The following is a 10,611-nucleotide window of genomic DNA, read 5'->3' as shown; positions in this document are numbered from 1 at the left end:
ATAGCAACAGATAAGTGGTTGTGATGTGAGATACAAGTTGAAAGAGCCTGTTAGAGAGTATGCAAAACTGCGCTATGTGGAGAGGTATCCGTGATGATAAGTACAGATAAGACTTGTACACTGCTGCCACTCTGAGAAGACCAGAGTGTCAATGTCAGATAATTGAGTGCAATGCAAACCAGAGGGAGTAATTTTTACAGAGACAATGTTCCAAATTATCCTGTTGCCTGTAAATAAGCATGTGCCCTCACTGACATAGGTGGACTGGCCATAGAACCTACAGGGAATTTGCCCGGTGGACTGATGTCCATAGGGCCACCTGTGCTCTCCTCACTGTCGCTGACTGAGTACCTAGTACTGGGGAACAATAGAGGTCAATATTATAGGAAGACTGGGTAACATGTTGAAGGTAGGGCTGGCTTAGTGTGTAGGAGGAGGAGAAAGACTGTGACAGCTATTGATGGCCACCACAGAAGGGCAGCTTCTGGGGAAGTATTTTGTGCTGCACTGTGGTATTTGGTTCTGTGGGATGGTATTCTGTGCTGCACTATGGTGTTATTGATCCTGCCAACTTGTATTGACCCCATCTACTTATGTTGCCCCACCTTCTGTCAATTTCGACCCACCTACAACATTGGGGCCACTTTCAGTTTTTTTTTTCAGGGCCACTTTAAGTCCTCAGTCCACCCCTACCCACTGAGAGACTGTAACATTTAAGCCTGTTGCTTGTCAAAGACTGTTCTAACCCTATAGTTGTTACTACACATGAGTCAAGTAAAAGCTTGTGTAAAACCTTGTTTAAGTTACAACTGTATCTGCCTCATTCCTCCTGCCATCCTTGATTGGGGAGACACCCATACCACTTGGGGCCAAAAAGAGCCTCCACTTTTCTGTATTATATTGCCTGGTGAAATAGCTTTTAAAATAGTACAAGTATGACTGAAAACTGAGCATTTCCAAATATCACCACCAGATGGGGCTATAACAGAGATCTTGTATTCAAACTGCATGCTATTCTAAAGTGTAATCTTGCTGATTACTCTAGTAATTATTCAACATAATTATTAGGGTGCAGAAAATGAACAGAAGACCGAGAACAAAGGCTTGTCACATATAGTAGTTGTTGTAGCTTTGAAAAAAATGCCACTAATTTCCATGCATTTTCAATTTCGATAGAGAAGCCTATGTGAAAACACATGAAAAAAACAAAACTGAGCTAGTGTTGTTTTATATTTCCATACTGACTAAGTGAATGCTTTGTTGCCGTTTTCTGAAGAAAAAAAAAAAAAGTAAGGGATAAAAAAAAGTAGGAAAAATGCAGCATTTTTCTTAGATACCTAGGGCATGCTACATTTTTATATGCCAGTGACCCTCAAAACACTACAAAAATACCCCAATGCTATGTATTTAGACATGTATATATTTCCTTTTATATTTTTAATTGACTTCCTGTCTCAGTGTTTTAGCCCACAAAAAAGCAAAACACTGAGCATCAGTGAAAATACTGCAAAAACCTGTCTATGTAATCTACCTTATCTGAAAATTTTTATATTATCACTATTTTACACAGTCTAAATAATAACAAGTACTGAAAAGTGATAGAACAGCATATGGAAATCATCCATGGAGAGAAGAATTGGGTATGTGGTATTAGGAATACAGAATATTATGGTTAGTATACAGTACCTGCAGCTTCCATACAGTCTTCCTTTATACATTGTCTTATTGCCTGTTCTACAGGTTTTTAGGTAGGTTTTTAATACCGGTGTATTGTTCTGTATTTCCTCCAATTCCTATATACAGCAACTGTTAGAATGGCTGCAGAGCTGTAAGGGTTAAACATCTAGGTGTTGTAGCTCCACCTTTCTGCTCCCACATCAGTCAGTACATTGTGCCTTACCTGTTGCCTGACTCATTTTCAGCATGCGCTGTGTTTAGAACTCAGATCCCGGTAGGTGAACTTTACTCAAACTGATTTTTCTTGATAAGACATAACTTATTTTAAACTAATTATGATTTCTAAGGTATGATTGTTAAGGACTGTGCCATTCTCTTAATTATATAAAATATTCTTTGTTAAAAATAAAAGGTACATAAAATTACATACAAAGCATTACAAGATACAATGCTGTAATACATCATATATTCATAATTACGCACTTCCTGAAGGAAAATTTAATAAAATTCAAAATTCATGCATAAGGGGCCAGAAAATTAGTTACTATATAATAGGTGCCTGTATATCTGTTACAAATCTATGCATTATAGAGCTACTATATACAGCTGGGTCATCACAGGATTTCTAAAACAAGGCACACCGCAATGTTAATGAATAAGGTTTTACATTTTAACTCATTAAAGGGGTTGTCTCACTTCAGCAAATGGTATTTATCATGTAGAGAAAGTTGATACAAGGCACTTACTAAATTATTGTGATTATCCATATTGCCTCCTTTGCTGGATTTATTCATTTTCTATCACATTATACACTGCTTGTTTCCAGAGGTTACGATACCCTGCAATCTGGAAAAAGCATTGGCCTATAAGGACTCCCACGCTCCCGGCCACCAGAGAGACTGGCGCTTTTTCTTATAGTGTGCAAACACGAATACCGCTGCTGGATTGCGGGGTAGTAATAATCCCTGGATACCACAGTGCATAATGTGATGAAAAAATGAATCCAGCCAGCAAAGGAGGCAATATGGACAATCACAATACATTAGTAGGTGCTTGTAATAACTTTATCTACATGACAAATGCCATTTGCTGATGTGAGACAACCCCTTTAAGACATTTTTTAATCTTCAGGATGCAATATTTTTTAATTTTTCACTGCTCCCTTAAAAGACCGTTGCAAGGGCTCATTCGTCTCCCAACTTAATGTAAACAGAAGACAGAGGGGCGGTCCTTCACACTGCATACCTGCATAAGGGCCCTTTCACACTTGCGTTGTCTGGATCCGGGGTGTACTCCATTTTCCGGAAAAACGCAAGTGTACTGAAAGCATTTGAAGACGGATCCGTCTTCAAAATACGTTCAGTGTTACTATGGCACCCAGGACGCTATTAAAGTCCTGGTTGCCATAGTAGTAGTGGGGAGCGGGGGAGCAGTATACTTACAGTCCGTGCGGCTCCCAGGGCGCTCCAGAGTGACGTCAGAGCGCCCCATGCGCATGGAAGACGTGTCCATGCGATCACGTCATCCATGCGCGTGGGGCGCCCTGACGTCACTCTGGAGCGCCCGGGGAGCCGCACGGACGGTAAGTATACTGCTCCCCCGCTCCCCACTACTACTATGGCAAACAGGACTTTAGCGTCCTGGCAGCCATGGTAACCATTCAGAAAAAGCTAAACGTCGGATCCGGCAATGCGCCGAAACGACGTTTAGCTTAAGGCCGGATCCGGATTAATGCCTTTCAATGGGCATTAATTCTGGATCCGGCCTTGCGGCAAGTGTTCAGGATTTTTGGCCAGAGCAAAAAGCGCAGCATGCTGCGGTATTTTCTCCGGCCAAAAAACGTTCCGGTCCGGAACTGAAGACATCCAGATGCATCCTGAACGGATTTCTCTCCTTTCAGAATGCATTCGGATAAAACTGATCAGGATTCTTCCGGCATAGAGCCCCGGCGACGGAACTCTATGCCGGAAGAAAAGAACGCAAGTGTGAAAGAGCCCTTAGGCTTCAGAGTGAGGAGGAGTGTCTTTTAGTAATGCAATCTTATTGGCTGGCAGGAAGCTGCTATCTACAGCAAATGTGTATGTGAAGTGAGGGAAAGCAGTTTTGGCCTCAGAGAACTGGCAGAGGAGCCATCTTGAGAAGATCCTCATATTGTAGGATTCAAGACAGTCGTAACTAAGGGGAAAACTCAAGGAAAACAGTGGTATTTGAAGAAACTAAAGATTGCTTTATGCATAATGCTGCTGCAGCAGTAACATATGTATGCTAAAATAGATTTTTTTTATGAAAACATGACAGTTATCCTTTAAATGTAGAATGAAAAAAAGAGTCTCTCAGCCATTATTTCAGTTCAGTGTAGTATAAATAATACATTAACTATTTTCTACTGGCCATGATCATTGTGGCAACACCAAATAAGTATGTTTTTTTTTTTTTAAACTAAACGTGTGCACAATAGAAGCACTTATTATTAAATCAAAAGTTGTTTCCTCTTGTTTTTTTTACCTTGGGCACTCTAGGGGAGATTTGTCAAACACCCAGCACCAGAAAAAGTGGTGGCAAGAAGTCATACATTTTTGCACTAGCCCCGTTTTGCACAAAAATGGACCCTTTTACATTGCCACATTTAACAAAAGTGGGTTTGGGCACCTGTTTTAGAGAATAAATTGTAGATGACTTATGCCAGTTTTGTGAATGAAAGTCAAACTCAAAATATACACCAGCACCTAGCGAACGAGTATTCTGGGATTCAAGTCGGGTGACAGAGGAAGCTACCTATTTTTGTTAAATCATTTAAATCCATTGATTGCTATTGAAATTCACAACCAAATCTGCATGAAAATCTGCAAGTATTATATTCAGATTTTGATGTGGATTTCCATTCTAGTTCCAAGGTGTACACCTTATGTGAACTTAGACTGTTGAACAAAACAAGCAATGTAACAGCTCACTGCAAACCAAATAAAGTACAAAATTGCATCATAATAGCAAATGCTGAACTAATAAGTTAGAGATACAAGGCAATCTCTAGTTAGACGGGTTCCTAACACTAAATATACCTGTTATGTGCCATAGCGGCTATCATATAATTTGAACAATATTTTGTTCAACAGTCTTGTTCTCAGCCATAGCAACGTGCCCCTGCGCTTTGGGATGTGCTGACTGACCCCCTTTTTTTTATGTGAACTTAGCCTCCGGGTCTGATGCTAAATAACAAATTGTGCGGCAATCTCTATTAATGAACTTATGTATGTGGTATGGCAAGGGCAGACTGCAACATGAGGTTGCCTGAGAGTCATCATAAAGTTGCTGCCGTACCAGAACTCACATGTAACCTCATTGTTTTCTTATGGGGAAAAAGTCAAGTGCAGAGCTATATGGAAACATTCGCTACAGATGACCCTTTGAGATTTGGAGTTCAGATTCATCGAATTTTCTGTATCTCTCCTGATTTTCAAAAGAGATACCTTAGAGTCAAAAGAGAAATAAAAAATATATATATATATTACAATGATGAATTGAAAAGAAAAAAAGGAACACAAATAATAAAATGACAGGAATGCACCTATCTTTTCCTACCCCTTTTATCATTTCCAGTTTCCATCTACATAGTCCATTTTTCACCAAAGATAGTATTTAATTTTTCCCTTATTTATGAAACTTTCGTATCTGAATGTAGAATCTACTAATCTTGGCCAACTTCTACATATCAAGTGGATTTTGTATAATCCAAAAATGATGGATTCATTTAAAGGGCTTGTTCAGTTGCAGTGTGAAGCTAGACAAAACTGAAAACTGCAATAAAGAAATATGCTATACTTACCTAGAGGATCCAGTCTCTGTTTACCCAGCTGCAATGGTAATAACATCACGTTGACAACACATGACCCCCTTCAGCGCCCCACTGAAGCCAGTAATTGGCTGCAGCGGTTACATGCTGTCAATGAATGGGAACAGAGAGGCCTATTCCCCACTGTTGTCCAGTTTCTTAGTGAAACCAGACAGCTCCTTTATAGGGCATCTTTGTATCTATGAAACTTGCTGACCAGTTGCATATATGCTTGGCAGCTGAAAGCATCTGTGTTGGTTCATATGTGCCCGCAGTGCTGAGAAAAATTATGTTTGAATATATGCAAATTATCCATCAGTTGCCATTACACCTAGAGGCTCCGGTCTCTTAGCAACTGCTTTGCCCTCTCCACTTTGATTGGCAGGGTCAGGTGTGATGGCCTGGCCCTGTCAGAGTGGAGAGGGGGCAGCAGTTGCAGAGAGAGCTGAGCCTCTAGGTGTAACAAAATAAAGCAAGACCTATACCAGGTTAAGGGTAGTTTTGAGCACGAATATTCGCATAGCGAATATTAATCGTGAATATCGCAACTTCGATAATTCGCAAATATTGCGAATATAGTGATATATATTCGTTACATCAAATATTCGTCATTTTCTCCATCTGAACACATGATTCCTTCCTGCTTAAAATGCTTGTGGGCCAATGACTCATTGGCCCACAAGCAAGAAGCAGGGAGGAATCAAGAGTTTAGATGGTAAAAAATGCAGAATATTCTAAAAATCTAATATATAGCACTATATCGAATATATACATTTTTTTGAATATTCGTCATTGCCGAATATTCAAAAAAAAACAAATATATAGCACTATATCACATATATTCGTTTTATAGAATATTCATTTTTTTCCCCCCAATTAGTACAGTTATTGCCCTTCGGCATACTCCTCCCCGACAAGCGTCCCCGTCACTATGCGAACGCCTGGTGATTAGAATATACCATCGGATCTGAGTTTTCACGATCTAACTCAGATCCGATGGTATATTCTAACCACCAGGCGTTCCCATGGTGATGGGGACGCTTGAAGTTAGAATATACCGCCAGGGCGCTGTGATCCGCGCAATTAACCCCTCAGGTGCGGGTTAATTGTGCTGATCACAGCGCCCTGTGCGCCCTCCTCCCCACCTCCCCAGTATTAAAATAATTGGTGGCCAGTGCGCCCCCCCTCCCCAGTATTAAAATAATTGGTGGCCAGTGCGCCCTAACCCCCCTCCCCCCAGTATTAAAATCATTGGTGGCAGTGGCCACAGGGTCCCCCTCCCCCCCTGGCAGTGGCCACAGGGTCCCCCTTCCCCCCCGTCATTGGTGGCAGCAGGCAGTTTTACTCAGCAGCATTTACTTACCTGTGGGGCTCTCCTCCTTCTGAGAACTCACAGGTCTATGCGCCGCATATGCCTTCAGCAATGTGCCGCATAGACCTGTGAGTTCTCAGAAGGAGGAGAGGTAAGTAAATGCTGCTGAGTGATTAACTAACCATGGCAGCCAGGACTTCAGTAGCGTCCTGGCTGCCATGGTAACCGATCTAAGCGCGGCCATTACGCTGGGACTCGATCGGAACTGCCTGCTGTCACCAATGACGGGGGGGAAGGGGGACAGGGGGACCCTGTGGCGACTTCCAGGGGGGGAGGGGGAGTTAGAGCGCACTGGCCACCAATTATTTTAATACTGGGGAGGGGGGGCGTACTGGCCACCAATTATTTTAATACTGGGGAGGTGGGGGGGAGGGTGCACAGGGCGCTGTTATCAGCGCAACTAACCCGCACCTGAGGGGTTAATTGCGCTGATCACAGCGCCCTGGCGGTATATTCTAACTTCAAGCGTCCCCATCACCATGGGAACACCTGGTGGTTAGAATATACCATCGTATCTGAGTTAGATCGTGAAAACTCTGATCCGATGGTATATTCTAACCACAAGGCGTTCCCATGGTGACGGGGACGCTTGTCGGGGAGGAGTATGCCAAAGGTCAATAACTGTACTAATTGGGGGGGGGGGGAATGAATATTCTAAAAAACTAATATATGTGATATAGTGCTATATATTCGTTTTTTAGAATATTCGTCATATTGTAAGACAAGAATATTTAGAAACTGATTCAGAAAGAGACAAAAAAAATTAGACAAAAAAAAAAGATTATAGCACTACATTAGTGAAATTTCAGTCTATATGTGTATTTTACGAATATTCGCTATATTGCTATAACTTTGTTTTTTAGAATATTCGTCATATTCGTCATATTCTAAAACAAGAATATATAGCAATATGGCGAATATTCGTAAAATACACAAAATCGCAATACGCAATTAATTAAATCGCATATTATTCACGATAAATAGCATAATGACGAATATTCGATTTCGACTAATATAAGACGAATATTCAATCGAATATTCGCGAAATATCGTGAAATCGAATATGGCACCTCCCGCTCATCACTAGTTAAGGGTAAATAAATTACTAAATACCATATGACCGAAAGCCATTTACTCTTTATTGAGAAAATCAAACCATGAAATTTAAGCCCACTAAAAAATTATAGTGCACCTCCATCTAGATCGTAATGTCCTATCTCCGAGTTACTATGCCTGGCCATCATCTTTAGAACGCTGGTTTGCCACTTTTAATGTTATAATGTGGTGATAATCACACTCTTGTGGTAGCTCGGAGATTCTAGATGCTTTGTGTCACTTTATGGATCTTAATACAGGGTGGGCCATTTATAAGGATACACCTTAATAAAATGGGAATGGTTGGTGATATTAACTTCCTGTTTGTGGCACATTAGTATATGTGAGGGGGGAAACTTTTCAAGATGGGTGGTGACCATAGCGGCCATTTTGAAGTCGGCCATTTTGAATCCAACTTTAGTTTTTTCAATAGGAAGAGGGTCATGTGACACATCAAACTTATTGGGAATTTCACAAGAAAAACAATGATGTGCTTAGTTTTAACGTAACTTTATTCTTTCATGAGTTTTTTACAAGTTTCTGACCACTTCTAAAATGTGTTCAATGTGCCCATTGTGTCGGATTGTCAATGCAACCCTCTTCTCCCACTCTTCACACTCTGCAGAGAAGTGAAGAAAAATCAGACCATTCTCAGTGGTGCTGGTGCAGTGATGTCAATGGGCCGGTTCGATATCGGGGGCGGTGCTCGGCTGACATGTTGGGTCCAGCCTATCGCTGGTTTAGGTGGGCCGGTCTTTCAGTGATGTAGTGACTCGCACGGTTATCCCTTATTGGACAGTATTTGGATGACGTGGCAGGCCAGGCCCATGGCTTATGTCAGTAGGCCGGTCTTTCAGTGAGGTATCTGGATACTATCAGGGGCGGTGCTTGGCAGACACATGCAGCATATCTGCGATCCCTCTATCTAAAACTTGCCCCTCTAGTCCAGATCTGACTTACTACATGCGACATTTGAGTAAAAACAACCCCCCAAAATATGTGTTGCATGACAGAATTATCACGTGACCACACGAAGTCACCGCCCATCGCTTACCGAGAATAATAAGATCCATTAGAAGCGAAAACGCAACCCCTCTTTTTAAAAAAAAACAAAAACAAAAAACTGTCACCCAGAGATCTGCCGAATAGGGGACAACCCCTGTGAGCTATTGCATCACACAAGACCGGCCCACCTAAACCAGCGATAGGCCGGACCTAACTCGTCAGCCAAGCACCGCCCCTGATAGTATCCAGATACCTCACGAAAGACCGGCCCACTGACATAAGCCATGGGCCTGGCCTGCCACGTCATCCAAATACTGTCCAATAAGGGATAACCGTGCGAGTCACTACATCACTGAAAGACCGGCCCACCTAAACCAGCGATAGGCTGGACCCAACGTGTCAGCCGAGCACCGCCCCCGATATCGAACCGGCCCATTGACATCACCGATGGGCCGGCCCTGCTACGTCACCCTAGTATCGCCCCAGAGACATCATACAGATGCCGGACCAATCGGTGAATCACCACCCACGGCACACCAGGAGGAGGAGGAGTCATAAGACAATAGCACAGAGTGTTAGGTATCCTAGCAACCGGACAAACACTCACGCCCCAGCCTCCTCCCCACCCATGTGACCCGCACACATTATGGGTGTCAGGTCCGAGCATTCCTAGATGAACAGTTTCCTGGAAAGTGGATTGGTCGTCGTGGGCCAGTTGAATGGCCCCCAAGGTCTCCCGATCTGACCCCCTTAGACTTTTATCTTTGGGGTCATCTGAAGGCAATTGTCTATGATGTGAAGATACGAGATGTGCAGCACCTGAAACTACGGATACTGGAAGCCTGTGCTAGCATTTCTCCTGCGGTGTTGCTATTAGTGTGTCAAGAGTGGGAGAAGAGGGTTGCATTGACAATCCAACACAATGGGCAGCACATTGAACACATTTTAGAAGTGGTCAGAAACTTGTAAATAACTCATGAAAGAATAAAGTTACGTTAAAACCAAGCACACCATTGTTTTTCTTGTGAAATTCCCAATAAGTTTGATGTGTCACATGACCCTTTTCCTATTGAAAAAACAAAAGTTGGATTCAAAATGGCCGACTTCAAAATGGCCACCATGGTCACCACCCATCTTGAAAAGTTTCCCCCCTCACATATACTAATGTGCCACAAACAGGAAGTTAATATCACCAACCATTCCCATTTTATTAAGGTGTATCCATATAAATGGCCCAACCTGTAGAAAAATGACAGGAGACCCGACACAAATATTTTATAAAGAACTGGTAGATTTGTGTAAAGGAGGGAGCAAATGCAGGATTTTAAAACAAGAAGAATTCGATTTTATTATCAATAAATACCCACGGACACCAGTCTTCTATACAATACCTAAAGTACACAAGGACATGGTCAATCCTCCAGGACGCTGAATTGTATCGGGGATTGATTCCATGACTTGTAATTTATCTCAATATATAGATGTATTGCTACAACCGAGGGTGAAGAAAACTCGGTCGTACACATAGGATACCACACAAATAATTAAATTAATAGAGAATATGGCATTTGAAGAGACTTGGCTGATGGGCACGCTGGATGTACAATCGTTGTACACAGTGATTAATCATGCA

The 10,611-nt window shown here is 42.0% G+C and overlaps 1 protein-coding gene across 2 annotated transcripts in view; it reads left to right on the top strand.

The window, feature by feature from the left end:
* The first annotated feature begins 1,891 nt into the window (after positions 1–1,891).
* The window catches only part of LOC120979502 (beta-1,3-galactosyltransferase 2-like), a 77,803-nt gene continuing 69,083 nt past the window's right edge, over positions 1,892–10,611 (top strand). Inside the window, exon 1 of one of the 2 annotated variants that reach the window (XM_040408292.1) lies at positions 1,892–1,951. The gene's annotated coding sequence lies outside the window, so the exon portion shown is untranslated. The remainder of the gene's footprint in view (positions 1,952–10,611) is intronic. The other variant, XM_040408291.1, reaches the window with a different exon arrangement.

The sequence above is a fragment of the Bufo bufo genome, chromosome 9 (assembly GCF_905171765.1).
Source record: "Bufo bufo chromosome 9, aBufBuf1.1, whole genome shotgun sequence".
Taxonomy (NCBI): domain Eukaryota; kingdom Metazoa; phylum Chordata; class Amphibia; order Anura; family Bufonidae; genus Bufo; species Bufo bufo.
Note: the sequence above shows the minus strand (reverse complement) of the source record. Positions and strands in the feature narration are given on the sequence as shown.